General features: G+C 43.5%; 1 non-coding gene across 1 annotated transcript; it reads right to left on the bottom strand.

Moving 5' to 3' along the window:
* On the bottom strand, nt 1,270-1,342 carry TRNAV-UAC. The gene has a single exon. It is a non-coding gene; the product is annotated as a tRNA-Val (tRNA).

Here is a 7,828-nt window from a genome sequence, read left to right as displayed (position 1 = left end):
TCCTGGAGCTTTCTCAGACTCATGTCCATTGAGTCGGTGATGCCATCCAACCATCTCATCCTCTGTCTCTCCTTCTCCTTCCCCCTTCAATCTTTCCCAGCATCAGGGTCTTTTCCAATGAGTCAGTTCTTCACATCAGGTGGCCAAAGTATTGGAGTTTCAGGTTCAGCATCAGTCTTTCCAATGAATATTCAGGACTGATTTCCTTTAGGATGGACTGGTTGGATCTCCTTGCAGTCCAAGAAACTCTCAAGAGTCTTCTCCAACACCACAGTTCAAAAGCATCAATTCTTTGGTCCTCAGCTTTCTTTATAGTTCAACTCTCACATCCATACATGACTACTGGAAAAAAGAAAACTAAAACCTAGGCTTAATAAGAGCGTGGTGGTCCAACAGGGAAAAGCACCTTGGCTTTAGCCAGTGTTCCAGAAAGCAAACATCTTCAATGTCATGAATCTGAAAGCTAGAAAGTGTGCCTTCTCTGAAAAGCTTGGCCTACTGAACTGAAGGCTTCACCAGCACTGAAGAAAACACTGTCTTATTGTGCCAACTTTGGGGTGTTTTCTCAGTTTTTAAGGGACTTCCCTGGTGGCTCAGATGGTTAAGCATCTGTCTACAATGTGGGAGACCCTGGTTCGATCCGTGGGTTGGGAAGATTCCCTGGAGAAGGAAATGGCAATCCACTCCAGTACTATTACCTGGAAAATCCGATGGACAGAGGAGCCTGGTGGGCTACAGTCCATGGGGTCGCAAAGAGTCAGACACGACTGAATGACTTCACGTTCACTTTTCATTGTGGTAACTTTGGGGTGTTATCTTGGTTTTATGGAGGGTAATCCTGGTTCCCATTTAAAACATGTATGTGTGCTCAGTCATGTCCCACTCTTTGTGACCCCGTGGACTGTAGCCCACCAGGCTCCTCTGTCCATGGGAATTTCCAGGCAAGAGTACTGGAGCGAGTTGCCATCTCCTACTCCAGGAGATCTTCCTGACCCAGGGATTGAACACGAGTCTCTTGTGTCTCCTGTACTGGCAGGTGGATTCTTTACTACTGAGCCTCCTGGGAAGTTTCATTTTTAAATAAGGCATAAAGTGTTTTTTTTTTTCTAAAATTAATTAATTTGAGTAAAATGAAAGACATGATCTTACTTTTATTTGAGTCACAGTATAGTGGAGATGTTAATTTTCATCCAGGAGAAGATTTAGTCTTCCATTTGTAGAAAAAAGTCATTTCTAAAAAGTAACTGAATGGAAATACATGCAAACTTGTGGTTCCACTGGGAATTGAACCCAGGACCTTCTACATGTAGAGCAGATGTGATAATCACTACACCATGGAGCCTTACAGTGTCTGTCTGGCTCTTCTGTGAGATGTTGATCAGTTTTATATCTATCTTGGATATTTTAGTGCATTTTTGTAAAATGCCTATAATAACCTCTGATATTTCATTGGAACCGGTTTTCCGTGATCCTATTCCCTTTATAATGGAGTTGAAATCTTTAATGTATGTTCATTCTATTGCTGCAGTTGAGCCATGATTTACATTTTTGAAAAACAAAACAAAATAATTAGTCTTTGACAGCACTGAACAAGTAAAATTCAGCAATTATTCCTTGATCATGTCCAGGAGACCAGGTACACAAATAAACATAAGTAAAAACCATGGTAAGTGCTCTGAAGGAAAAAAGTAAGTGTGGGATGAGTTTAGGTTTTATTTCAGATCCAGAGAAGTGAAAGAAAGGGGGAAAAAATGTGTAATTGATTAGACACGTGGCTCAGAGACAGCAAACTCGTGACAGTAACATAACTGGCTGAATTCTGAGGTATCTGGGAGTCTCCCCTTATAGACAGATTCCTAGACACTCAAGGAGGAGGGTCTTCCCTAAGCTCATAGCTCCTGAATCCTCACAGCCTGCTGGACGATCCTCCACACAGCTACTGCATCGTCCTTCTGTCCTTCCCGGTTATACGGTGGCACGTGTGTGGTGGGAGAAGGGGACAGGTGGACTGCAAAGAGGGGCAAGTTGCCCATGAGACAGGTTGGGACCTGGGATCCTTTGCTGCAGTGCTTGCACCTGAACACACGTATTCTTGAGCAACAAAATACGCTGAAACTATAAGGGACTAAAAGTAACTGAGTGCTTGCACAATTGGAGCAAATAACAGACAACAAGATACAAACGGACCAAAAAGCCCAACTGCCACTTCTGAAGAGCCAGGAACAAAAACAGGGTGTTGGGACTGAAAGCACTGCCTGTGCCCCCTGCACTCAATACCACCTAAGTGGGGGTAAATCACCTAAGCCACCTTTCAGGCCAGACCCCTGGACCTGGACCTACTCTCACCCTATATAAGGAACAAGCTTGCCCCCCCCACCCCACCCTTCACCCCTTAACCCTAACTTGGGGTGTGAACAAGAAAGGAAACTTATTACTTATTCTTGACCACCCCCCCTTGCTATAGCAAGGGCCCCAATAGAGCCTTGCCTGAATTGCTTGCTGGGCCTCTTACCAATTTCTATTGATTAAGGAAGCCAAGAGGGCTTCCCTGGTAGTTCAGCTGGTAAAGAATCCACTTGGCATGCAGGAGACCCCAGGTCGATCCCTGAGTTGGGAAGATCCCTTGCAGGAGGGCATAGTAACCCATTCTAGTATTCTTGCCTGGAGAATCCCCATGGACAGAGGAATCTAGCAGGCCACAGTCCACAGGGTCACGAAGAGTCAGAAATGACTGAGCAACTAAGCACAGCACAATACAGGGAGGCCAAGAACCCTGGTCAGTAACACATGGAAGAGACAGAGGTCCCCCCTAGAAATGACTCCCACATATCCCTTTCTTTCCTTTCAGAGGTGCAGAGCTGGGGAACATTTTGCCAACTCTGGGGAAGCAATGTTCTTTTGGAGCTCAGATTATTTTAACGACTGGCAAATGGATAAGCTTGAATGGCAATTCTCTAACTTTCTTCTGTCTCTGCCTTGCTTATATGCCCAGGACAATTTCATCAGGAACAGCTTTCGAGTAAACAGAGTTTGGCTTCAGAGATGCTGGGATGAAGAGGAAGCTAGGAGAGTTGGGAAAAGCTGCCACATTGCACCACTCTTGTATGCCCAAACGTCTGTTCTGAGACTCTCGTGCAGATGTTTAACTGCACAGGTTCACAGACTAAAACAAACCCCTCAGCATGTTAAGAGGATTGTTGACTCTCGTCTTTAACACCTTCCAATGCACGCTGTCAGAACTTCCCACCACTATCTTGACACCCTTCCCTCTTAGAAATCAGTGGCTTCAGGAGAAAAACACACCCCAGTTAGTTATCACATTTGATGAAACACCTCACCCTGAAGTGTAAATATTTCGGGGGCCCCTCCTTTTGCAGAGATATTTGTACCACGTGGCTTTATTGCAGCCTCTTAAACGGTGGAATTTCTGATATCAGGAAGAACCAGATAAAGGGGATATTTTGGGAAAGAGAATTTCCCAAAAAGTCTAGTCCTCAAAAACAAACTGTTTTAGGACAATTGTGACAGTGATTTATTGAAGTAAAAAGGCTATTACTTTGTTCTTGCCATATAAAATGTCTATGTTTACTTAGCTTAGCTGATTTCCTGGTAGATGTGAAATACATTGACTGAACCCCACAGAAGAATGTTTATCTCTTTTTTTTTTTCCTTCTTTTTCAATATTACATATTCCCTGCTTCTTCCCCTTGGGTAGAAATTTCAAAAATATTTCACAGCTGCTTTGAAAACAGCTGTATAAATGCAAGACGTTAATAGAGAAAAATAAAAATATGCAGCAGGGCAAAATAAGACCCAAGTTATTAAACCGTAACCTAAAGACAGTCAAAGGGAAATAGGCATACATGTTGAGTTCCAAACATATGTGATTTAATTAAAATTGAACTTGGGTTTTCAAAGAATGGCTAAGCAAAACAGCATGTCTGACACTTAAAAAATCTTAAATCATTCACACACACGCACATACACACATAATGTGGGCGCACACAGTCATTTCCTGAACCTTAAAACCAAGGAGGACTATGCCCGAAAACAAAATGAGGTCTTCAGGGCAAATGTCTAGTGAATTGCACAGAATATTTTAGAACAGTCCAGCCTGCCTGCCTTGTAAGTGTCACATGCTGTTTATTCATAGTGATATCAATTAGTCATCCTGTTCCAATCCTGCCTAGGAGATTATCTACTTTATCACCCTGAGCAGTGGGCAAATAACACAGCAGAGGCTCCCGATGGCTGACTATATCCATTTGTTTTCTATTCATGCTTGGGACAGGGGAGTTACAAAGCTGTGTGTAGGAAATGCAGCATTTGTCCTGCACAAACTTCTTTATCTTTATTTGCCCCATTGCTGGCTACATTTTTGGTCTACTGGCAGCCAAGGGTCACATTTTCAAGAAGATAAATTTCATATTGGACCCGTTGGGAGCTGATGTCAGTGCAAATTTGTGCCAGGACCGATTCAAAATGATGGCAAAGAGGAAGTTCCTGTATTTTATTTCTGTATTATATTGTCCTGTTTCCCTGATAATGGAGCCAGGGAAGACATGGAACCAGGGTCAATTTTTCTGTCTTGTTCATCTTCCAACAACGGATAAAAACACAGGGCCCTCTCTGTTGGCCAAACTTCAGTCTGATGATCTGTGGGCTGTTCTGCACTCCTCAACTACCAGGGGCCTGCATCCTTACCTGCAGGCCAGGCTTTGCTTGCTCCCTGGGAGACTGTTTCAGAGCAGAAGCATTGCATCCAGGATTTTACTGCCAGCAAAGGTCAAGCTCACTGTGTTGACAGAGGTACTTCCTGTCCGTTATCAGCTTGCCCGACATTTGATGTGTGTCCATTTTGTGTGTTCTCTGGAAGCCAAATGTCATAGCTCCAGATAACATTTTGCCCTAGTTTCCTCCCATTTCAGAATGAATTCAGGTTTTCTGGATGGGGAAGCTCAGTTCAGAGTCTGGGGGGAATTCCAAAGTCAAGACTGCTCTGTTTATGAAGTAATCCTAGTAACGTGTGGAATTTTCATCGCGCTTTTTTTTTCAAAGGCTAAATGTTTAAGAAAAATGCAGGAAACTGGCAATTAGAATCAATTCCCTTCATAACAAGAGCAGGATATCAGCTGAAAAATGTGTCCTTTAGCTGATTGCAGTGAAAGAAATCTGGGGAGTGTCCATGGAATACACAGCTTGACCTGGGGGTGACTCAAGGTACAGCTCTAATACATTAAGTCATATTTCAAAGGCTAGTTTGCACGCTGGTGTTTGGAATTCAGAACATGAGTTCTGATTAAATCCATGGTACAAACAAGGATCCTGGGTCAGGCTCCAAAATTCATAACATTCAAAGTGTATTCTACCTGCAATTTACAAAATAAACAGTAGAAAATATTATGGAATAAGGTAAAATAGATTTTCTTTAGCTACAAGACCATTTGTAAGCAATGAATTTATTATACCAAAGACTGACTTTGTAATACCAATTCCTACTCCCACCTCTGCCCTTTTAGTGATTCAATTAATTCAGCAAATATTTAATGAGCACCTCCTATGCACCAGGCACTGTTTTAGGGACAGAGAGCAAGACTGACACAAACCCCTGCTTTTGTGCAGCTCACATCCCAGTGGGGAGGAGAGAAAGAGAATCAAACAAAATTTAACTTGTAAGTGCTGAAAAGATCGAAGGTGCTTCCCAGGTGGCTTAGTGGCGAACCCCTGTGGAACCACCCCCAAGGTTAAGAAACAGACAAGCCAGCTCCCCGTCCCACCTCTGAGCTTGCCCCCTCCTTCCTCTGGAAAGGTAAACCACCAGTCTTCTGACTTAACCACCTCCTTGCCTTTTTGTTTTAAAGAAAGAATGGTCAAAGGACCCCTGTGAACTCACCATCATTCAGTTCTAACAGTTATCAATGGCAGGCAAAGCATGTCTCCTCTAACCCCTAGTCCCTGCCCTCCAAACCCAGCTAGGCTACTTAATTAACGCATGTGTTTGTATTGAGATAGAATCTACATGAGGTGAGACGCACAGATCTAAGGTATTCCACTCCAGGAGCTTTGACAACGGCTTATACATGAACACACTGATATAAATGTTGAGCATGACCAGTTTGTTTTGCATCCGTACAAACTTTCTTTAGTAGCTAGAAGCTCATAAGTGGGACTCCTGGTTTCAGTCCGCTGTTAGCCACATGGGGCAGTGCCCATGCAGCAGCCTGGCAGCCAGAGGAGGCCCTGAAGGCTGCTTATATTGATCTTTCTAAACGTTTTCTAAAGGCAGACGGCTCTCGGCTACCTACACCTCTCCCCTACCCCCCACTTTTCCTTCTGTCGGCAGAACAGTTTGTTATGGATTGGTGATAAAAATCAGTGTCCACTGAAAGACATGTCAAGACCACCGCCATGTGAGGCCTTCAAAGCATACCAGGCCACATTAGGCCGCCGTGTGAGGGATGCGCCTGTCAGGGGGGTCGCAGGCCAGGTCCGCCAGCTCCCGTCTCCTGTTGCCCATGAGGGCAAGGGTACTGCAACACCCTTCTCTTTACCCTTCCCCAGGTGACAGACAGGGAGGGTTTGTAGAGAGCTGGCTCAGGAAAGCAAGGACACGTCGAACAATAGGCTGAGCTGTTGGTTAATAGCTCTTCGATGCTACCTGCAGGGGTGAGGTGTTTTCTGCTGACTCTGATCCATCTCTCCGCCTCTGCGTCTCTCCCTTTTCCCCGGCGCCACTCATAGGGTCCTGGGTCATGATGAACAATAAACACCTTTATCCCCACTAGTTACAGGAAACCCATGACAGCAAGATGTCTTCATCTCATGTTCCTCCCAAGCCCTTGTAACATAACTTGCACATGGCTAAAACTCAACATCTATTTGCTAATAAATTATGCTTGCAAATGAGTCAGAATTCCATGACTGGGTGGTAAAATTACACCTTGTGATATAATTATTCTTAGACATTAACCGCCTATTTTGCACACTGGACACTATTTTATTAATTCCCATCCTTGTCTCAGTTTAAAAAACAGCAACAAAAGCCAAATGAGAAAACGAAATTAAACAAGAACTTTGAAGTTTTCCAAAGTAACCCTAACGCTTGTGTTTAAATTTCTTTTCTTTTTTTTTTTCACCCTTAGGTTTTCTTGATAGAGTTTAGGTAGGCCTAACAGTATCTTCTCTACCCAGAGACCTCCATAAAATCACTGCTGCAAGAAAAAAAGGATGGTTTTCAAAACCGGCCTGTGCTAGTCACAAGTAAGAATGATACAATTCACACTAGACAATGACATTTTAAAGCCAAAAACGCTACTGCATGTACAGGCAGGTTTCCAAGTAGACCTGATGAGAGCAGGTCTATGATAGATTGTGCACAGTTCTAAAACTCTTTGAGTCTAAATTTCCCACATGGAGCGGTTGGTGTTATGGCCTTCCTTTATGCTAACGATTTTTTTACAGCAGGAAAATAGCTATCAAAGACTTAACAGCAAATAGGGCTTTGATCAGCATTTCGACAGTTCAGAAATACAGCTTTATGTGCCCTGACCACATGGTTCCCAAATAAAATCCTGTTCCTCAATCTTGGGGAGCATAAGAATCTTTGAAAATGGAGACTCTGATCAGTATATCTGGAGTAGACAGCAAGATGCATTTTTAAAAGCTTCTTATTTTGTATCGGCATATAGGTGATTAGCAATGCTGTGACCATTTCAGGTAGACAGCAAAGGGACTCAGCCATATGTATACATCCATTCTCCAAAGTCCCCTCCCATCAGGCTGCCAAGTAACACTGAGCAGAGCTCTGTGTGCTATACAATAGGCTGTC

Source organism: Capra hircus, chromosome 13 (assembly GCF_001704415.2).
Source record: "Capra hircus breed San Clemente chromosome 13, ASM170441v1, whole genome shotgun sequence".
Lineage (NCBI taxonomy): Eukaryota > Metazoa > Chordata > Mammalia > Artiodactyla > Bovidae > Capra > Capra hircus.
Note: the sequence above shows the minus strand (reverse complement) of the source record. Positions and strands in the feature narration are given on the sequence as shown.